Source organism: Bombus pascuorum, chromosome 11 (assembly GCF_905332965.1).
Source record: "Bombus pascuorum chromosome 11, iyBomPasc1.1, whole genome shotgun sequence".
Taxonomy (NCBI): domain Eukaryota; kingdom Metazoa; phylum Arthropoda; class Insecta; order Hymenoptera; family Apidae; genus Bombus; species Bombus pascuorum.
The window spans coordinates 1080456-1104714 of NC_083498.1; the positions used below are offsets into that span (position 1 = coordinate 1080456).

Genomic DNA, 24259 nt, shown 5'->3' on the forward strand with positions numbered 1-24259 from the left:
AGAAACGAGAATCCCTTTAGCCGATTCCTCTCTCGTCGTGTATACGTCGTGCCGGAGAGCAGACCAGCCTATGCCAGAGCAGCCTAGAACCAAGAGTAGAAATCCACGTGCAGGGTGAGTGAGCGAGCGAGCGAGCGAGAGAGAGGGAGAGACAGAGAGAGAGAGCAGAGAGCTAGACACTGTGCCGGATGAAACATACACAGTAGCTAGTCGATGTGATTGGCCACGTGCCAGAGGCCCCTAACGACGCTTTCGAAAGGAGGAGAATCCTACTTCGTCCTCTCCAACGACGAGCCTCCAAAGATACCCCGGGACCAGTGGCGGTGACGCAATGTTGCCGCAATCACATTTTGACACGCCTCTAGCCAACAACCTGCACCTCTCAGTAGTCACCTTCGATATTTTGCACCGGTATTGGATTCCACCGATATCGACCAAATCGAAACGACAGCAAGTTAGTTTTCTCTGAGCGTCACTTATTGCCGTTTAAGCTCACGGCTGACCGGAATCAGCGTTGACTACTTGCTGCGACTTACGACTGGCCAGTAACGGCGCTAATTACTCTCTCTGCTACTAACTGTTCTGTTTCTCATTAATCTGTTTGATTTACTACTCTGATATAAACGGTTTGATACGTCAATAAACGATATTACTTGGAGAAATGTATTACGTTATACTGATAACTGTATCTAAATAAATAATAAAAGTACCAGTTCTTATATCTCTTATATCATTGGCTCATTTAACGTTGAAACGTTACATATCGAAAAATACGCAACATGTTATGTATTTCGTATTGTTGTTGTAATTAATCTTTACATATAACAAATAACATTATAGTACGCTACAATATTAATCGATGATAATAAGTATGATGGTGATTAATAATTGTTACAAAACATTCGGCAAGATATTTTCAACACCTAACAGGCAGTCATCTTTAAATGCTAAGACTAGTGAAACAGCGGGGTGGAGTAAAGTGCCGTGAAATAAAGGAGTATCTGCAAGGTGATTCGGTAGGCGCGGCGCGAGTTTTAGTGGTTGTGGATGGAGAGTGGTTGTATCTAATTTAAATTCTCGACATAAAAAGCTTGCACAACGCGAGGAGTGGTTTGGATAGCGTGGATCGCGGCCAAGCCACGTGCGGCTGCGAGATTCATTCCGCTTTACATGGCCAGTCCGTACCCATCCACCTCTTTGCGTCCTCCGAAATTCCCTCTTCAACGTCCTGCTCGCACCCTCTCCCTCTCTCTCTCTCTCTCTCTTTTTCTCTCGCATGTAAACGCTGTCTCTTCTACCAGGACCTCATCTCTACGCAACCTATTTCACATCTCTGGCTCAAATATGACCGGAACCCTAACACAAGCCATCCCATCTAGAAGAAGTTCTCCACCGAAGAAAAAAATCGTATTTCCAAAATTACAGATAGGCTAGATAGATATCATCAGGCTTTTTATTTCGGCGAATATAGTATTTATTTTCCAGCGAGTGTTTCAATTATGCCTTACTTGATAACGTTCCCATAGGTGGAATAATGTATTCCATTTTTCCGCGTATACTACTCGTTCTAGAGAAGTACAGGACTCGCAGTTGTAACGATATTTAATGCCGAGATGGTAAATTGAACCGCACAAAGTGAAGCAAAAGCGTTGTGTTAAGAACAAGCCTACCCTCTTAATCCTTAATCGTCGAGAATTATGTAGCATTATTACATGAAGTAGATTGTTACTTCAAAGGCAAGAGCGACGGTACGCTTCTGACCCTCAGTTGTCGAAAGACTGAAGCAAGTTCAACCTCGATATTGGTAGAGATAAAATTAGAAATTTACTTCCATCTGGTAATAGGGTAATCTGCTTTTAAAGCTATTCAAGATTCAGGAAAAAGAGCGCGTTTGCATGTCATCGATCTAAACTTTTTCGATCATGTCCTTTGCCTTCTTTAGGACATCGGTCGTTGACAGAACTCGAAATATGTACCACCTTTTCTTTCTCCGTTACTCATCAAAGCGATAAAGGAAGCCATTGCCTTTCCTTCTTATAACGTTTCGCTCCAAAAGATCCTCCTATTAAAAAAGAAAGTACTCATAATTCTAATTTCAAGATCCTACATCAGAAAGCCCGGTAATAACAAATGCAGAGTATGGTAGTACAAAGAAATGAAATCTTTAAGTATTACGTTGTACGCAACTAAAATATGTAATAATCAACATTTTTGTCGTTCGTATAAAATTTAACGAAGCAAATTTTGGATTGCAACGATTTCTTTAAAAAATAAACATTGTTTGAAAAGTAAATTTAATTCACACACAAGTATACGTTACCATTTGAATGGAAATAAAGAACTGCGAAGGAAGCGTTCAATTAAATTCATAAAATAATATTATCCCATTGAATCGCCTGCAATTATTCGGAGTAGAAGAGCGTTTCAAGCGCAGGAAATTTTGTCGATTACCGTTGGCAAAAGTGTCTGCTGCCCCATCTGGTATAATTACCGAACGAACGTTTTCTACTCTTTTTCCGGCGATGATATCGAAAAATAAGCAGAGACAAAAAACGCAGGCACCCATTAATAACGATAGAGTTTTATCGTTTATTCGGCCGAGTAATTTGCAAAGGAGCTATCATAATTATGAACGAAGAGCAGGCTTGGTGACATAATTTAGCATCGATCTAACTGCAAGTACTACTTCAGATACCCTTAAGTTGGAGAAGTGGAAGAGAGGCAAAGATTGCAAAATTATAGTGCAGCGATGATGAAATCGGTAAAGGAACTTTCGAGGTACAAAACTGGAGAATTCCGTTGAAAACCAGCTGTCATAACCATGTGCTTGGTGATTTCCGATAGACACGCCAGTAACAAAGAGAATTAATTATTTTCTTGAATTGAACACGGTTGCCTGCGGTAACTTCCGCTACTTAATTTTCCAGAATATTCTGTATTCAAAGAAATGCCTCTTAATTAAACGGGATGTTCTAGCGCGCATGCGAGATAAGAACGAACGATTATTCTTATCGCTACTATAACGAAAGGAAAATATAATAACAACTACGTAAAAAATACAAAAAACCTAAAAATAATCTGTAATCCTAAAATGGGGACTCGACAGTCTAACTGGAAGAGGTTATTGTCAAGTAAAATTGTTCCGGATCGAATACAGAGTATTTATCAAAGCGTCGACTCTTCTACATGCGGTAACCATTACGTGTCAGTGAACTATCACGAATGATCGTATATATGCTTCGGATAGCGATCGTTCAAAACGGTTTTCGAGTGACGAAAATGATGCATATGTATTCACGATGCTAGTACTCTTGACCGCTTACGTATCCAGCATCTATCGATTCCCGAGCGAATCGCATTTCCGGTGATTCACGATGCACGCACAACCCTATCCGACGCATTTATACCGGCAGTAAAACCGAATGATGTGTGTCAAATATTAATACCATAGTAGTGGCACGAATCACCACGGGTATGGATTCTGGTCCCTGGGTGCCGAGCCACGCCAGATTTCCGATCAGACAATGCTTATCGATTATTCTGCACGTCACATGACACCTTTCCGCCAGGAATACTTCTCTTCTCTTCTTTTCTCTTCTCTTTTCCTTTCGTCAGTCGCCTCACGCATCCATTAATAGTTAGACAGCTCGGAAGCACGATTGCTGTGATATATGATCTGAACACCTAAAAGCTATTTCCTACCAATACGCAAACGTTCAAAAATTCTAGAAAATTGTATTCCGTCACAGATACTTATGTAATTTACAACCTTCGAAGATGAACCAGCCAATTTTTTTGCTATTCATCGACAAACCCTATGAACGATGAAGAAGGATTGTACCTGTTAAACGTGGGATTACAAGGATCGGTTACAAATTCGTCGGTGGTAAACGATAGCGTTGGCGTGGAGATCCGCGCGGGCTTTAGAAATTCCCAGGGTGGCTGCTGGTAGCAGCGGGGTTACCTCGATAAATCACACGGTGCGCTCGACAAAAGGGGCCCGACGAAAGGGCCGTCGCCATAAACGTATAAAGTAATTACGCGTTGCATCCGCGATATGCCGGCGTCGGCAAGCCATTCACCGGGATCCGCCTATGTCCTGCCTATATGGCGATCAAAGCTGGTTCCTGTAGCATGAAATAGCAGGCTAGGTAAGCTATGCGCGATTTTCGTCGCATCGAAACCGAAGCTTTCGTCGTGCACCACCGTGACGAGGATTATATTTCGGGGCCGCACATTATCGGGACACGTACTCGATAGAGCACCTGTGTGAGAGACGGCTGGCTCACTGTGCATTGCCAGGTAGAACCATGGATTTCATCGAGTTAAACCCTCTTTCGTCCCGAGTCCCCTTTCCAGCCCTTGCAATTCCATTCATATTCATGCGAGACCGATTCAAACGCGTATTACGTCTGTCAGAAGTGATGGTTCGCGATCGTTCGAGGAAAAGCAGCTTTTGAAATGGAAAAAGACGCGCTCGTTCGTTTCCTCTCGGTCAAAAGGTGCCAGCTAACTTTCCCACGATACACAATTCGCACGCTTTTAAACTTGAAAATTCTTTCGCTCAATCAGTTACCATCCTCTTTTGAGAGAATGTTATGAGGTATATTTCGTTCAACAGACATTGTCCAAAACTCGTAAATTAGTCGTCGACAGCTATTGACGTTGCGCGCTCGCAGTCGTACGTATTTTATAGAAACACCATCAGAATTCAAGACTCATTCACGGCTCGATACATCAAAATTTTTTTATAAACGCATTGTGTGAAAACAAAGGAAGAAACGACTCTATATCAACAATGTAGCTTGACAACGAGCTTTGATACGAGCTTTCAAACGCTTCGAACATAATTCGAAGCTTCAATTTTTTAAGGACTCGATAAATTTTGAATGTTCAGCTTTTAAAGTTTTAATAATTATCTGGAGAATGATTGGTTGGGTTGTTCAAATGACGAGATTACTTGATTCTGAAACCATCAAATATATTTTAAAATATTATAAATATAATTCAGTCAACCGTAGATTGCTCGATACTGGTCGTTAAAAGAATGTTCGATAAGAACGCTCGATACTAACTGATTCGCTAAAGACTTGAGTATTAATCGTCAATAAAATTGCTCAAGTCTGAGACTGACATAACTGGTCATCTTACGATCGCGTTCGTTTATTTATACTGTTCGGGGAAGTACCGGAAAGTTTAAATTCGACTTTGACGGTTGCACGTAGCAGCGATATTGTTTTGCCCGGAGTTTCTTTTATAGTAATATCTTTTATTACAAGTGTTCCTTAAAACATTCCTTAGGCTTATGTTTCGTTCTTAAAAATCACGGAGAAAGCGGGTTTCTCCCATGAGCAATATCAGCAACGATTCACGTTTTGTAGGAGGCTTCCTCCACGTATCTTCATCCACTAACGTTTTTATTATTATATTATGTATATCCTAACGATGTTGATACTCCGAGGCAAAACAACAACATGATTCGAATTGTCTTCTAGCTCATGTGCCGCTACAAGTATCTAAAGTCAAAATTATCAAAGTAGAGGTTTTCTGGAGTAAATAGTTTGCAACGTTCAAGAAAAGTTTAGATATTTCTTTTAAGAAGACAGTTTTTATTTTCCTTATACTTGAGAACAATTTAAGAAGTATGAAAAAGTTCGAGGAAAAAGTAGACACTTCGTTCTATTTGCACGTTTTCTTAATGTAACAGTCGTAATGTATCGAAGTCGTCATAACTGCGTTCCCAATCTTCTTTTTATCTGTAGCGTTTAACATGTTTTACAAACATAAATCCAGTTTTTGTAATAAAGTCGAGCGCTAATTGTGAGTAATATTGACTAAATTATTATGAATTACGTGAGAATGATTACCAGTAAGACCTGCCTGACTGGACCGAGCGCTAATATTATTTCCAACACTAGTTACTGTTTCATCGTAATAAATTACAACAGTCCGACGTTTATCTGATTAAGTTCTTTATATTTTTTGCTAATTAGGTTCCTGCTTAATATAATGCAAAGGTATTGCGTGTGTTCCTAATGTACCCTTTTTACGGGCATAAATCGCACTATACGATCGATGGACGTAATTTCATTGATCTTCGTCAAACTCCTATCACGCGTTTTCTCGATTTAATTATCATACGTATAAGCACTAAAACGTGGTAATGCAGCCCACAATACATATGAACATAAAGATTGATGAACAAGACCAACAATGGGAACTGATAGATAAGATTAGGTAGGTCAGCAGAAATGCTGTTTCCATCACAGCCCGTTAAATCGAGCGTAGAAATAAGAATACCTACATGCTCGACAGGAATCCAAATGGGGCCTGGTTGCTCGCAAAACGATGTATTATGTATACGGAATAAATGGAATAGAGAGCAGCTCGAGCTTGGGTCCTTCGGAACCAATAGGGCGAGCTAACGGTCCTGCCATCGAACATATTGCCATGGTCACGTGTATGCGTCCCCTCTGCCCCCATATCCTGCCATCCCAGAGTAAATTTTCGGACAGAGGAAGTACCGATGTGGATAAATTCTCCGAGCTTCCGAAACTTCCACGCAACGGTGAAAGTACAGATATAAGCACAAGTAGAAAGTCCACGCACAATGCTTAACGCGAGATACCGATCTATAAGAATCATATTTCCTAAAATTTATCCTGGAATTGCTTCTTATTCCATTCCCTATTCAAAGTCGCACTTCGCTCCAGCGCCTCGCTATAGCTAAAGTTTTGCTTTGTGCAAACTGTTGCAAATATATCTTGGCCGTACTAAATATATATTTCCTAACATGCGATACAAACAAATATTTGCTCGAATGATAGGATACTGTTACGTCCGGTGACTCTCTACACAAACCAGGCCTCACGTCGCAGGCAAGATAGCAACCAGATGTCCACACACCTTTAATGCGTATCCTCAGTAGTCTTAAAGACCCACCATAAATCTTGGCATTTTCATAGTTAAGATTCTTCAGACTAAAATAATATCTTTTATTACAAGTGTTTCTTAAAACATTCCTTAGGCTTATTATTCGTTCTTAAAAATCACGGAGAAAGCGGGTTTCTCCCATGAGCAATATCAGCAACGATCCTCGTTTGGTAGGAGGCTTGCTCCACGTATCTTCATCCACTAACGTTTTTTCTAACCAATTGGCATCGCTGATCGTTAGCCTCACTTTCCTAACGAAAAGTGTAATCAACGAATCTGCTTTCTTCGTACTCTAGAAACACCCCTCACTAGCCTTCCTCCGCACGGCGTCATTAACGAACTTCATTGACTTCCCATCCTTTGATCAGTCAACATCTCTCTACTAGTCGTCTAGTCGCTAACTCGCTGAACTCATCTCTCGGTTCAGATCTTACTTACTGACTTTCCATCCTTTGATCAGTCAACATCTCTCTACTAATCGCCAAGTTGCCAAGTCTCTTTACTAATCGCTAAGTCGCTAAATCGCTGAACCCATCTCTCGGTTCAGATCTTACTTACGATTTACATCTCTCGCGACACCGTAACTCACTATTTGCAAGTCACTCCTATTACGATTAACACCGTGATCTTGCTAATAACTATTCGAGTCGAACACTTCTAATCTTATTGTAAACATTAGAATTCGACATCGTAACCTTATCCCGCGAGTCTCTCCGAACATTTATATAATCCGTGAAACAAGTTGTTGGAATAAAGTATATATTATAACCTGTTAAACTCAGTGTTATACCAATTCAACCACCTCTGTTATCCTAACCGAAATAAAGGATCAATCAGTTCGTGGTGTCGATTATCTAATCGTTTTTTTTTTATTTTATTTTGGTTTTTACAATTTGTCCCGAAGGACATTTGGCAAAGTGTTATATCTCATTGGTAAATAAAAAAAATAAAATAAAATAAATATAGCATGTGGGTGGCTACCCCCAGGGGAGTGCCCATTATCTAGTCGTAACGGGAATTTCCGACTCCCGTTGACGCGTCTTCTCCGCGATCGCGTCTCTCCGCGAAAAGGTCGAACAGATACATTATTGCATTATAATCATTTCCAATATGCTAACAAAGTACGGTAAAATGGAAATCTCTCGGAAGTTTATGGAACAATTCAAGAACAGTAAACTTATGGTTCCTCCTAATAGTTTAATTTTTCTTATACCATAGAGTAATAGGGGACGAAATTTATGCAAATAGATTTTTTCATGATATATATATATGTCGGAGATGAAGGGACGCCGGAACCTTTCTTTGGGAGCGTCCCCAATACTTTAGTCCAGACTTTTTATTACAGTCGTACTTAAACAATAAAACTGAGAAGTAGCTGTTTATGAGTTAAGTCAATTACGATTATCCGAGATTTATGACAGTGGGCTTGGGCTCGAAGTGACATAATGTGTCACTGAACGTAGCCACGGTCACGGGAAGGACGTGTACCTAACAGAGGTATAAGTAATTAAATAACTCTCCTTAAAAACAGGGATTGACCTGAGGAATACGCAGAGTAGTATATAAGAGCAGTTCCACTTGGACCGAGATGTAATCCGATAAGTTCGACTAGCCCAGTGAACACGTACATCGAGTTCCTAATCGCAATCGTCATCCCGTTGACCGTGTATTCGTTATCGAACCTAAATTCATCGTCATAGACATCTCGATCGCTCAATCATCGATGTCACTTGTTAACTTTTCTAATACATTCCCATAAACAAACATCATCTGGTATAAGACAACTATGGACGACTCGCAGCAAGACTCATCACACGCCCCGTTTTCCAAAAAGGATCCGACATATATATATGTATATAATATTCTCTTACAATGTACCGACAACTATCATCAAGCCATTACTATTTACTTCACTTCGCAATTCAGCTTTCATCCTATGCAATTATGCGCACAGGAAGTTTAAATATAACTGTCCTTTTTATAATTTTATTTTATGAGTACTAAAGGTTAATTCGATTCAACGCGACATAGAACAATAATTGAAATAAAGTTAAAACAGATCAAAAAGTATTAAACGAAACGTTAATATTGAGAGCGTAACGACAATTTTTTTTTTTTTTTTTTTTTTAATTTTATTTTTGGTTATTTTACAATTTGTCCTTATGGACATTTGGTAAAGTGTTATATCTTGTTGGTGAAGAAAAAAAAAATATAAATAAAAAATAAATATAGCATATGGGCGGCTACCCCCAGCGGGGTTCCAGCTTCGTTTTTTCCAAGTTATATCTTTTATGACGTAACGACAATTGTGCGATTTCATAAATACCATATTTCTGTGAAAGATACTCGCGCAAGTAATATTTGGAAGAAGGAGAAGTAGGATAGTAAGTTGTTATCAAGCGCATCTTGAACTTTAGGTGACTGGTGTGGATTCATGCTCATTGCAGATATCGATTGTAAAATGTTCAGCCTCGTGCTTCTCTCTGATTCATTCAATTCAGTGATCATTCTGTCTATCACCTCCGTAATAGAAAGAAACGGAGAACGTGTAGGCGCAGTCAGAAGGAAAAGGGACTAGAAAGAAAGGAAGAAAGTTATCACGGAGGTCACAAAATTTCTGCAGCTTCGCGTTCGTTCCTATTTCTTTGTTTTCGTTCCTTTTTCGCCTCCGAAAAGTTTTCTACTGTAGATACCTCAAGACTCTCGCACAGAGTCCTTCGTAAAAGTCACCTTGCTTTTCTATTGTTCAACCATTCGCGAACTTCTCTCTTTCTCTCTGTTCCTCTTTCTCTTTCATGATCTTTTCCTTCGTTTCCATACCATCCTCTTGAATCTTGGTGTACACTTTCGTTTCTCCAGTTACTTTTACTTGGTCCCTTTCTTTGGCTGTTTGCATTGCAGCTGCGCAGCGGTAGCAACGGCGGTGGTAGTAACAGTAGCAGTGGCAGTTGGCGGCGGCTGCGCGTTTCCGAACTTTCAAACTCTAACGAAATCTTGGGCAAGGTGAATATTTTATGCGTAAATCAAATCCCGGCAAATATACGCGAGAGAGCGAGGATCCGTGGCATGCAGCAGCTAAATTGAATAGAAGCGCTACTTGAGTACAGCCGTGTGTTTCGCCATTCGACCTTCTCATTTCCTCCTCTCTTTTCTTTCTCTACGTATTTCTTCTGTGACGCCATCATTTTCTCTCCCTTTTCTTTCCGTTTCTCCAACGTTCTTCGTATCTCCTTTCGTTCTTTCACATGCTATTTTCGTTACTCGTTGAACATATTTCACGAATACTTCTACTGGTTATTGAATTTTTGATCCGCAACAAGGACACGTTATTATAAAGGTTATTTACATGAGAAAATTCAAAGTTGAGAAACTAGTATTTTCATCGACTTAGAGTGCCGCGATGAATCATTTGAAATTACTTCAAGATTTTTAGAACGATATCGAAGAAATCGTCACGGTACCGTAATTAAATTTCTTTCAGCTTCCCTGTGGACCTATATATTCACAGTCAAGTATTTCACTCTTAATTAACAGTTTCGATCAAAATACTTTCTTAAATTATAAGAATTTGTTAGATAGAATAACAATTTTTTAAATAGTATAAAAATATGTAAAACCGGAGGCGTGTATTATTAACCGGTAATCTTTCCTACTGTATTAATTCAAGGACGGAATATACAACCATCAATTACTAATTGTTGGTCGAAGTAACAGGCTGGGCGGCTTAATGGTTGAATATTTCGCACCATGAATCTTAGTCAGCGGGTGTTCGTGATTACGTTGTTATTTATTTGTTAGCGACTGGTTACTCTCTACAGGTCGTTTAGGGATCATACATCCAGAGAAACATGACAGGGAGAAAAAGAAAATTATTTTTCCCTGTCGCTTGGGAAAAATGCCAACGTCCTCTCACCTAGATACCACTCTGACCCAAAAAGGCACGCATTAAATTAATAAATTATACCGGTTCCTCTCCGTTGGCTCTAGTCCGAATTGCTTGGACTTTCGTGATCCTGACATTTACTACTCGCCGATGTCACGTATGCTTCGCCCGGAACGAAAGTTCCTTGTAGATTCGAAAGATAATTTGAACATTTTATTATGTGAAAGACCGTACCACGGTAAATTCTCCATCGTCCATTTATTCGAACGGAATCCATATTCTCAATTCTTTTGCCGCAAACAAATTCCGCAAATTGATTATGAAAAATAATATTCAGAAGCGAAGACAGGATCACCGTTTTCCACGTGTACGATTCTTTTAATTCGAGCGTAAGAATCACTACCATTCGAAGATCGTTATCTCTTTTATCAATCGCTGACTGACGAATGAAGTGTCCGTCTCGAAGCAAGCAAGTATAAACATGGGAACAATAATAACGAGAATGACGTAGAACACTGTTCCATTTTTCAGGAATTTCGGCAGGACCGTTTCCGAGAGTGCATATTTGGCAATGCCATTAAAACGAGCAGCCTATTCGTAATGACGTCGGTGCGCGTACTCGTTCACAGGAACTGAAAATGCCGAATGAAAATTAGATACACCGAAAACCGGGCGAAGCTGTATAAACCGCGGCCGCGTTAAAATATCACAATGGCGCGGCAGGTGCATTTACTAGGTTTCACCAGGGCTTTGACGACAGTCGCCAGATAGCTCTTTCATCCGGTAATTAGCCGGAGAGCCCGAGGAGTTATCACCTGGTGCGATCATGCCCGTGTACAGTACGTGTGCCCTGTCTATTCGAGCACTCTATTCCAAGTGCTGCATACTACCGGCAGCGGTTACCCGACCATCCTGCTTCTCCGTGTTTAATTAATTAACACTGTACCAAATAATAATTATCGAAATGAAAGATGGTATCGGTCGGCTTATTTATTGGTACGCGCCGATATCGTAGTTACATACGATAGCGTAGGTACGAACGGAGAAGCTCTGTAGCTCCTGCCTACTACAAACACCTATCCGGTACAGTCGATAACCCTATCTAAACGCGACTACCCTAAGTGATTAGTAAATTAATTCACCAACCGAGTTGCATATTTAAGCGTTGTAAGATCGTGCGTCCTCTTCGTCCTCCTACTCGAGTTTCGTTCTAGGTATTTTTACGCTTATGGAGAACTTCCCTCGAGACTCGAGACATTCATAGATTTTTATCCACGTTTCCACGATCCTCCTTTCGTCCCAACTTCGTCTCCCTTGATGCCTTTTCCCTCGGTCTTGTTGCTTCACGTGATCGTTGTATTATTCAGATTCTTTCTCGCCAACGGAACCCCGACGTTTTCTCGCAAGACGTTTACGCGAAAGCGAGATCAAGCGTTACCCCGTTGGTGAATTTACTTTGCTACAACCGGAATATCGAGCGATCTTGAATTTTGTTATGTCGCTAATTCGACTTTGCCTTCGCTAAATTACAAATAATCATAGAATTGTAAAAAATTAAAAATTGATCTTCCATTGGCGGGATAAAGTTGCCCGAATTTATCGTTGTTAATTTTTAATTTCCAAAAACCGTGATTCAGGGAATTTTTTGCCACACAAAATATAGATAGACAACACATAACGTTCGAGCGTAATCGAGTTTCCTGGATATTGAAGCGAAGGCAAGGGGATCACAACGATATGTGGCGTGCAACGATCTGCTTGGTGCCAGGACTCCCGATAATTATGTGCCAATTAAATTTAACGACTATCCATTATTCTGGTTTGCGAACACGCGTACAAGCTCCCTACTTTTGTTATCTTCCTCTTTCTACCGATTCGACACCCCTTACGGCATTTACTGTCCCTCTTCTCCATTCCCATTGCTACACCGGGATCGAGGCGTGCACGCTGGCAACAACTAGCTAGGTCGAAATCCAATTACCTTTTAATATTGTCCGAATGTGCTTGAAATCGAATTGCCGTTTGCAAAACTCCACACGGTCTGGCTGAAAAACTGCGGAGGATTCCTGCCAGCAAATAAATGTTCCTTCGGTCTATACTTCCTTTCTCACATACATCGTAGTCAGAACGGTCTTGAGCAGCATGACGTCCTCTTTTTCTCTCTACCGTTTCCACATCCCGACGCAATTCAATAGAATAAAATGTCACTCGTCGTTTCAAATGGAATTGGAACGCAGATCGAGACTATGGTCTTACACGATTAGACTTAAATGCGCGTAAGTGATATAGAGCAGGACGCATATGTCGGATATGCTTTCATTAAAGAATTGCACATAGTATTTATACCGATATAAATATTATAATTGTTCTTGTCATTTTCATTTCGAATATGACTATAACTTCAGAATAACTTTTGGTTTCATTATTTTGTTATTGATTATCGATTTCGATTATTGCTGTTTCTTTGCTTCAATTATCGGTCGTGCGTACAATTATTTTTGTATCAACATAACGTACAAATATGTAAATTTTAATAATACGAAATACCGTAAAAAGTTCTGTCAATTAAAAGCACTTTTTTATTATCCACTCGTGTAATTGTTTTACCCATAGCATAGTAAACGGCAGCATTTTTCGTTTTTCCGGTCGGTTCTTATTAAGAATTCAAGCACTTCGACCACAGATTCCCTCTTTACCGGATCGTAAACAGCGATCGTTTTCCAAACCCATTAAAACCGTGATAACAAGCTATCGCACCCTCTGAAACTTAATTAGCGAGGTCGATTAAAAAAAATTCTAGTATCAATATTTATCGCGTAAATAACCAGGAATAAATTGTGCCCGTTCACGCATGTACATACATCGAGTCATTGATTTCACTCGATAATTAACGTCGCTTCGAATAGTAAGAGTATTTTTCACCGTTTCGCAATTAAAAGATATTTCCGTTGCATTACGTATCCCCTAAAAGTTATCGAAACAAATTCGAGTCTGATTAGATGGGATGCAAACTAATGGTACACTTATGAAACAAGTAAAAGAGGAACCATTCTCTAATCAAATGTCGGCCGTTTTCTAGTAACGCATATCTACTCCTGGTCTAGAAATGGTATTCCGTAAGGGAGACCTTTACGCGCGCTGCATAAAAATCATTGGGTTTCGTATCCATTCTTCAAAAATATTTAAATTCCACAACGAAGCGAAACGTGCCTTTCCGTCCGTTGCTATCAATTTTCTACAGATTCGTATGCGGCAGTTTTCACAAATTCCTAACGTTATATAATAAACGCTGGCTCATTGAATGAAGCAAATCTTTTCCTCAGCTAGACGATACAACTTAGAATAAGAAGAAAATTGTACGAAAATATATTTAATATATAATAATATATTTGATTGATAATGAACTTTTTCCCAAGGGAGAAAGATCACGTTGAAAACGCTTTACATATTTCAAATGTATTAAAAAGTCATTTAACATCAAGTGCCGCTAAATTGCAACTTGCAATTTGCAATTCTAGACAAGAATTCGTATTTCAACACGACATCAATCCTAGATATACAACTGTTAGCGAACATCGACATATAATATATTTCATCATTTTTCTTAATTAATCAGTGATATTCATCATGCGATACTTGCTTACTTCTTGTTTCTGTCATACGTAAAAACAGCATGCTGTCTGGAATAAGAACAGACTATCGAATAAAAACCTTACCGTCAGTTTGATATATACGTTAATAGTGTTGCGGGTCTTTCCGTCGTCCAATAAGATTGCTCGTGGCAGGAGACAAGCTTGACATTGTAACTTCTAACATCAAGTTTGGGATTCGAGTTGTCGGAGGAAGGGAGTGCAGGTTGTCAGGGTTGCGGGTACAAGGAAGGAGCCGATAGGGTGAGCACCAACACAGAGTGACCACTAAACACCTAACAACCAACAATAGCAGCCAACATCGAACACCGATAAACCAACGAAACTAAACCAACCACAAGTCACATTGTAACGGAACTCAACGAATATGTATGTATACATATGTGTATATGTGTATGTATGTATACACACACATATACACACGCACGCACACATATATAAATATATTTATATATATATATATATATATAGAATATAGAATGTATACATAATGTTGATGGATGTGTAAATACGTACGTGTGCGCGAAGAGTGCCACTGCCTCCACGTGTAAATTTATCTCGCAAATCATATCGCGAAACGTGAAATGATAAATCGTTTCTCAAATATTAAAAAAAAAAAAAAAGAAAGAAGTCAACGAGGATAACATATGCACTATGATCAAAAGTGATCCTTTTCAAAAAATAGTTGAACTGTAAAATTGTTCGATGAACAGATTTAATTAAAGTGCAATTCGCATGAAAACTGAAATTCAACGACACAGTTTAATTAAGGGGAATGAATATACCGCAACGAAAATTTGCTTTTGTACCAGATATGTAGGTGGGTGCCAGGTAATGGAAGAATACGGTAATTATAACCGAGCTATGAAACCTTCTCGGAGAAATGAAAAACCGCGCAACAACGTTTTACCGAGCTTGATATTTAATTTAGTGTTCGAGCTCGATGTTCGCAGCGCACTTTCTTCGCCACACGTGCGTTCATCAACAGTGATGGATACTATTATCTTTTGCGGGCTCATGACACGAGTTTCTGATTAAAACATTGAGGAACACTAACTGTGAGGCAACGACAACGTAAAAGTGAAACACGTTAAAACTTAATAAGGATGACATATTTTCAGAGACACCGAGTAGGGGTATGGTGACGTACCACATCGAGTACATTGAGAACGTGGTTCACGCGGACGACTCTAGTAGTGGTAGTTGTTGTTACATTGTGTGTTGTGGTCGTGGCAAGAAGAAGAAGAGATGGAGGAGGTGTGCGGCGCCCCCGGCCAGCCGGTCGCCCGTCACACCCTGAAACAGAATAATATTGTCACTTCCGTGCGGAATTACACCATCCCTATCGATTATCTTGTCGAAGCCATTATCTAAAGTCATTATAAATATAAATATACGTGTCATTATATCTCCAATCTTTTAACACAATACAAATGATTAAAAACGATTTTACGTGTTTTCAGTACTTCAGTTTGGCAATGAAAACTTTTCGGTAATTAATCACGAGTACTTCACATGACGCGTAATGACGGTTGTTGTTAGCAATTTACCGATGTTACACCGGCGAGCATACGTTTCATATAAACTTGCGACGAACCTTCTCGAATTGCATAAAAGTCTTCGACAGTAGCTCGATGAAACAAAATGAAATGAACCATAGTCTTTCGACAATGACTTTATTTCATGGTTTATTTCATTTTGGGCTTGATCATCAATCTAGCTGGCTTGAAAATGACGTTTTCACCGATGAGAGCTGTGAAACATTACACTTTTATAGTCGCGCATTCAAAGTGATTGGCTTGATTTTTTTTTTTCAATCACACCATTAATCACCTAGAACACGAGATAATTATGAAACGAAACTGATAATTGATAATAGCCGATACACGATCGTAATAGCCATCGAACGATCGAAACATTATTATGTAACAATATCGACGTTTAGTTAAGTTGGAACGTTCGATTTCCGAGTGTTCATCAGATCCTTGAAATACAGCAAGTCGATTTCACCGGTGACTCGATACTTGTGCCGCCTGGTTTGTTCGCAGAAAGTATTGGCGCGAAGTCGCGCTCAACGGAAGGACGAAGTCGAAAAAAGGGGTAAAGCTTTATATCGAGGAAAAGGGGATTTCGGATTTGCTGGACCGTGTCTACCCATTGCATCGTTTACGTTCAATACAAACGCACGGACGAATGAACGGACTAGAGAGAAAGACAGATAGAGGGGTAGCAAAGGGTGGTGGTCGGCTACGGACGGGGGATGAAAAGCAAGAGAACGATGACGGTGGAAAGGGGCAGAGTGGTAGAGGGGGAGAGGCTGAGAAACGGGAGCAGCGACCGGGATTTTAACGTCGAGCACACTCGTTTCGAGTCGATAGGTCCACTTCGGCTGGCTTGGGAAGCAGTCGACATGGTCCAGCAACTTCCTCTCCCACCTCAAACCCAACTCCCCCACCCTCTCGTTGCTCTTATACCCTTCGGTCCGAGACATCATCTCCGTATCCGGAAACAGGGCAGCACCGTTGCAAGTTTTCATAGATGCAACTCTCTCCATCCCTCTCACTCTCCCTCCCGCCCCTCTCTCTCACTCTCTCTCTCTCTCTCTTTCTCACGATTAATAAAAACTGCCGATCTAACTGGTTTTAAAAGAGACTCTTCAAGACGAAGGGATCCGGACATGGGAAAGAAACGGCTGGACATTGGACGTGTCGCGATAAGCAAACCATCAAATTGAATTTTTAATGAAAAAATGTTCGTGTTTACGACGAGTGGCGATTGTGGTAGGTATTATGGACCGATGAAAAACGTGCGACGTGGGAAAGTATTATTCCGTTAAATAAGCAACTAGAGAAATGGCAAGAAAGAAACGAGGCATGTGACGTAAAAGAGTAACTCGTGGGAATTTCGCCATATGCTCTAGCACGGTAAGTGGAAAACGCGAAGTTTGCTTAACCCTAAAAGCCTTCAGTTTACGAGAAGCTATACAATTCCCTAAACTTTCATCAAAAGTAACCATACGACAAATAGCAGAGAAAACAGTTCAAGGAATCTATTTATATAAAAGGGAATAATTGTTAAACACGCAAACAACGATGATAAAATATACAAAATGTTTCAGTTATATCGATACACATTGAAAAAAAGGAAAAAAGGACATATCGGAAATAGTTGGATGGAACGATGAAATTCGTAGACGGAATACATTTTTTCATTTCAATGATACCGGTCGGTATTTTAATAAAGATCGAATTACTAACGGATCAACAATTTACCTGCCATTGGGAAATGAATATTATCGATGTAAAAAAATGAGAAACACATTGAAAATGGTATTACAAGCAGTTCGAGCGAATAATTAAATATGCTGCTCGAATACTTTTGGGTGAAACAAATCACTGAAATTCCAATGGAGAATAAAATGCATTTAGTATTGGAAGGTTGAAATGGAAATGGATCGTCCCGATGGACGAAACGCTTTTTATTCTGGCGTGCACAGGCAGACGCGGCGAAATTTTATTTAATGGTTCTCATATGTTGAACGGGTTCCTTTTTGAAACAATGGTTCTGATGTAATCGAGGAAAATCCTCACGCTCACGCCAGGTTTCCAGTATTATTAAAATCATTATTTCTGCCTCTTGGTATTCGCATGGAAATAAATAGGATGCATGCTGCGAGTATGGTAGAGGAGGGGCTCGTATTATTTGAGAGGGAGAGAGAGAGAGAAAAAAAAAGAGAGACGAAGAAAATGGACTTACGTATACACCAGCCAACTCTGCGAATGTGTAGGAACGAATAAGCGGAAATATGTATTATGTTCAAAGTGAGAGAAGGGACGAACAGGTCAACGAAGATTGAAAGATCATGAAACCGGGTAAGAGAAAGACAAACGTTATGACGTTACTATACGCAAGCTGAAACCGTTCACTCGAGAAGTTTGTAACAGTTACGTTTTTCTACGATTACTTGTTCCTCGTTCTACGCATATCGTACTTCAAATTTAACGCGACACTATCGTCGCAAAGAAAATGGTCACCTGAAGGTCTGTCTTCCAGAAAGGAATGATATTTTCCGGAAGTTTCGTGAAAGCGAATAAAATATACAGCGCGACAGGAGCTTTATATGCGCTCGTAGCAGAAAAATTCTTCTTTTCAAAGCCGATACGGACATGATTCTCAGCCGATAAAATATTTAAAAAATATCGGTCTCTCAACCGACGAGATAGTATTTAACTCAACAACAAATAATTGGCGTGATTGTTCTATTATAAAATCAAATTTATATGGATTCTCGTTGTAGTCTAAGATTTCAAACGAATTAATCATTTTTAAAGATCTTAAGAATTTCGTAAGTATCTGCAAACGTAGTATATCAGCAAATATAACTAATGACAGTTTTGAAATATCAAACACGTCATTTAGAAAGGCCGATTCGATCGAATGGCTGTGTGCCACTCTAAACACTGCTATACCGGATTAAAATTTCGAGATTAGTATTCTAAATGTATGGAAAGATGACATAAATAATTCACGATATACAGTGTAACTGAGTTAATTAAGCGCTATTTCTCTACAACATTAATATTCATAGATTTGGCGAATACCAGTAACAAAGATTTCAGAGACAAATTCGTCAAATTGAACCGCATAATCAATTGCCAATGACTGTCGGCTATTAAACATATTCAATGAAGTAGCGATTGACAAGGGACGTATTCTGTGATCGACAGGAATTGAGCGACGCGGCGCATTTCACCAACCGTGAGGTTCAGCAAAATTAATCACACCACATCGTTTCCACGATTGATGGTCGCAGCACCCAACTCAAAAACCAAAGGCGTGTGAATATTCAGGGACCACGGCCTGATTTCTATTTTGTTGGCGTACCGATCGGTGTTGTTCGAAATAAATAACGCGGAATACATCATCCCTAGTATACGTGTCATACTAGCCGTTTGCCCTCGTCACAAATAGAACCCCGGGGAATTACGCCACCAAGATCTGCGAGATGGGTTGGGCTGACGCGGTAATACTGGTTATCATCGCGCTGATTGCACCCATACCTATCCCACGCCGCCATTGCTGCTGCATCCAACGACTATCTTCCACTGGAACCTGCATCTGACCTGATATATTTCCATCCGAGCTATTCATTACGTCTATCCACCACCAATCGTTCCTTTCACGATATATCGATATACGAAAATTGTCAAACACCCCACCGTAGCTTAAGGATTCACCTCAGCCCAGTTTTATGACAAATCTTTTCCTAATCCTGTTTGTCCACCCGGATATTAATTCAGATTCTTTGTTATAAGCTTCGTCGATATCCGGAAAGGAACGGTGAATTTGCTGACTGGATGAATTATTGAACGTAGAGCTGTATCGTTTAAATTGATCTACAAGCGATAAAGTAACTCGAACGTAAGAATTTAACTTGGAAAGTTTTTATATTTTCATGGAAAATAAACGATTACGTGGAAAATGTACCTTCGATAAATTCTTGTTTTGTTATGTGTTAATAAGAATTTTACTCCTTTTAAGAACTTAAGGAATCGTAGCTACTCGTTATACAAGTTAAACTATACAAAAACTTCCATTATAGTCTTCAACGGTGTTGCAAAGAATAGTCAGGAACCTGTTACATTATCGTAATAAGTTGTACGCAGTAATAGGAGATATTATGTAAAATGCATATACGTTATTTATTAACCATTTCAATTAACGTGTTTTCTTGATTTCAAGTAACTACAACATACATTACATATTCCACGAATTTACTGTTTAAACGAAATAAGGAAGCCGATACTCCGAGAGTCACATCTTAAAATAAACTCAGGTAAATCTCACTCGATATCTTCGCAAACAAAAGTTAAAACGTCAATGGGCATTACGTAACGACAGCGCGTAAATAAATATGCACGCCCGCGTTAACGCGCCAACGTTCCAAGATAGATATACATGTACTTACGATTACCAAACCGTGATACCATTGGTACGTGTGTGTGGTGGGGAACGTTGTGGAAAAAAGGTGGAAAGGAAACGGCAACAAAAAGTTGCGGCTGCACCGTTATTTGCGCTCGTAAACATGACTCGGCGCGCTTGCACGCCGGTGCGCTCGCAGCAAAGGTAACGAATGGGAGAAGTCGAAACGACCACACCTTCCTCCGAAATGCGCTCTCAAACCTCGTTCGTACTCCCTGTCAGCTTTTCTCTCTCTCTCTCTCTCTCTCGCGCGCTCTCTCTCTCTCTCTCTCTCTCTCACTCTCCCTCTCCTTCTCTCAAAAGAGAGAGTACGCTTATATACCTACGTACGTGTTTACGCTGTGAACGCGCCTCGCCAAGCGGAACTAACGATAACGAACGGTTACGAATGTAAGGGACCAGTTTGCAAAGCAAACGACATTTCAACCGAACGCTGCGTACTACTCGTGGAAGAAAAGAGAAAAACAGATGAAACGAGGTGGTAAGGGTAGAACAGATGGATAGGAAGGTAGATAGGCAAACAACGCGAAGCGATGGCATATAAGCCGAGAGCGTGCCCAGTGCCCAGAGATGTCTCCATGTCGCGCTCAAGGAACGGTTAGCATTGTCTCTCACGATTTACGTACATTTTCACTTTGGAGCGATAAATCGGGAAATCCCAGCATATCGGCAAATTGCAAAGGTTTAAGGTGAATCTGTTCCGTATACGTTAAACTTTTACTCGAACTGTTGCTTTTTATGGACTCGAAGTCACGAGTCTTTTAAACATCTTTACATTTACCGAACTAAATTGCTAAACCATTAGGTCTTATTAGCGCACAATTTCATAAATATATATTTCGAACTTTCACTCGATATATTTAAACGTAAGCAAGAAACATTGATAACCTCGTTTAGTATATTTTATATCGTCAAGTTACTCTTTTAAACGAGTCTTTTAAACATCTTTACATTTACCGAACTAAATTGCTAAACCATTAGGTCTTATTAGCGCACAATTTCATATAAATATCTATTTCGAACTTTCACTCGATATATTTAAACGTAAGCAAGAAACATTGATAACCTCGCTTAGTATATTTTATATCGTCAAGTTACTCTTTTAAACGAGTCTTTTAAACATCTTTACATTTACCGAACTAAATTGCTAAACTATTAGGTCTTATTAGCGCACAATTTCATAAATATCTATTTTGAACTTTCACTCGATATATTTAAACGTAAGCAAGAAACATTGATAACCTCGTTTAGTATATTTTATATCGTCAAGTTACTCTTATTCTAGCGTATATTTCCTCTCTTGTGATGGCCATTGAATAAAAGAACTAAATATTCTTACTTAATATAATTACGTAATATGACGACTTTCCCTAACATGGTATGTTACGTCGAACATTCCGGTCAGTAGACTTTATCGGTTTTACTTTCTAGTCCATTGCCTCCATAATACTATCTTTACGTATCTACTATACCAAGCATGATGTAGTAAGGCCGTAAAACCGTCGAAGTAATCATGCTTCGAATGCTAAGACAAAGGAACTGACGTAATAATTGGGGTACGTAAAGACTGAAAATCTCTGTAAAGATTGGCCGAAAGAATGTTTAATGCAGAAATAACTAACTGTATATATAATATAACATATTTTGTATTAAAAATTGAAATTAAGAATGTAATTTTTACAGTTCTAAACCGACTTAAACCTTAAGAGGCTCGATAATTTAATATATATAATACTGTATATATAATATAACATATTTTGTATTAAAAATTGAAATTAAGAATGTAATTTTTACAGTTCTAAACTGACTTAAACCTTAAGAGGCTCGATAATTTAATTTACCATCTCGTTACATCGTTGATACGAAAACTATAAAGATATAAAGAGAGCTGGAGGGTAAACTGAAGATGTAACGATTTCGACGTTGAAATTGTTTGCAATCGGGTAGAGACTGCGACGATAGTCGGAGGAGCAAACTTCGGTTTGAGTTAATGACGAAATAGTGAGCAGGATGTAGCAGTTGGTTTATGGGGATCTTGCGGTGACCTGGTTCTGAGTGGTCAGTGGTGCCTGGGCCAGCCGTATCGTCCACTTGGATCGTAACTAGCGACGGTAACAACGGCAATACGGCAACAGCAGTGCAGAAGCAATGTTCGCGTCCTCGTAGCCGTTAGCGTCGACGCAACGTCCAGCCTAGTAGACAGTATTTGGTGGTCCAGGTTCCGAGCAACGGGCGCATCTGCATCGAACGGAGACAGGATAGTAAATTACACGTTGACTAGAGCTGACAACCGCAATGCGTGCCACACACTGGCATGCATGGGCTTCTGCACGGGATGCCGTGTGTTTATGCGAACGGTGAGTCCAGCACTGTCAAGCCGTCTAGGCCGCTCGGTGAATTATAGATGAGCTCCCTTAATAAAGACACCAGAGATGCCCGAAATTCTCCCGACGTTCCATCGCCGCAGAAACCCAACGTTCCTTCGAATTACAAGCGGATACCACGTGAGTTCGTTCGTTCGTTCGTTTGCTTGCTCGCTCACTGAACGGCTGCGTGAAAGAACGCGAGTGCCCGTGCTTCGTGCCTGTGCTCGGGCGTGAATAGCTCCACCGCTTCTCAGCTTGACTTTTCTCCGGTGCAATGTGTGTGGCTTGTTCGTTCGAAACACAAGAAGCAGCGGAGAATTCAGAGAAAAACAAAGTAATTTACCGTGGCCGACGGAAAAGCTGTGACTATGAAATACACGGTTAATTTCGCGATTAAAGTTTAAAATTTCATTCCCGACTTGCGATACGTTTAGCGCCCGGCTATGCACCTCTTCCGTGTTCTTTTTCATTTAATTTGAAAACATTCCTTTGCAAGAAAGTGGACCTTACTTCAGTGAATTCTTTAATTGCTCGCGATGAAATTTTTATGCAACAACATGCGATCGTTCACAGGTTAGCACTTCCCCGGCATTACGTGCGAATAAATTCTTTTCGCGCTTTCCGCGATCGTTTCTTCGTTTCTTTTTTCCGAGAAATAAACGGTACACGAGTTCACCGTATTGGTCGTAAAGAGATTCTAAAGCGTGGCATCCTTTTCTTTCCTGGAAACTCGATCCCAGACTGTCTAGCGACCGGTAGTCGTGGTCACACTAACAGTGATTGGAGTGTACGCGTGAGTATCAGTGCCAAACACTGGTAGTTATGTATATTAGGGGTAGTAAAACTGATGTAAATTTATTTCGAAATTCCGCGGTACTCTCGTAAACTTGTTTTAAAACTACCCTCGTAAAACGATTTGAGTCCTTTTCTCCGTGCACCGTAGACGCGTTCGCGGCGAGACTTTACCGTCAAACGCCTATCACCTCTTAAGTAATTCCACGTCTTACCCTTAAGGTAACGAGTTTGATCGTGAAAACGTGCTCTTGCATGGATCGTTCGATGCGAACGTTATACCTCTCTTTTTAGCTCGAGTCTCGATATTTTATAATACCTGGATATCGCGATGAACTTATCGAGCCACGGTATAGATTTCCTCTACTTTATGAAAATACGTAAAAAGGATGTTACGAAGAGATCGGGAGGCGTATTGTGTTTTTACGAAGGTTATCATAAGTCAGGCGTTTTGCACCGTCATTTATTAACGAAATCGAGGAAAGATAAAAAAAGGAGTTTCGCAAACGCTTTCGACGCGAACGTTCTTTCTGGAACGGCCTCGGGGTCGAGCCAGATCGGTTATCAACGGCAAAGCGAGCGAAGGTGCAGGTTTTCCACCATACGTGTCGGAGTAGGCCGATGTCGGGGTCGGAAAGGGAGGAATCGAAGGG

At 40.1% G+C, this 24259-nt stretch overlaps 1 protein-coding gene across 7 annotated transcripts in view; it reads right to left on the bottom strand.

Moving 5' to 3' along the window:
• LOC132911689 (CUGBP Elav-like family member 4) overlaps positions 1 to 24259 on the bottom strand; it is a 571541-nt gene that overhangs the window by 388384 nt on the left and 158898 nt on the right. For 3 of the 7 annotated variants that reach the window (XM_060968524.1, XM_060968512.1, XM_060968516.1), the window contains exon 3: positions 15617 to 15762. The exons of the other annotated variants lie outside the window; for them this stretch is intronic. The gene's annotated coding sequence lies outside the window, so the exon portion shown is untranslated. The remainder of the gene's footprint in view (positions 1 to 15616; positions 15763 to 24259) is intronic. 7 annotated transcript variants of the gene reach the window in all.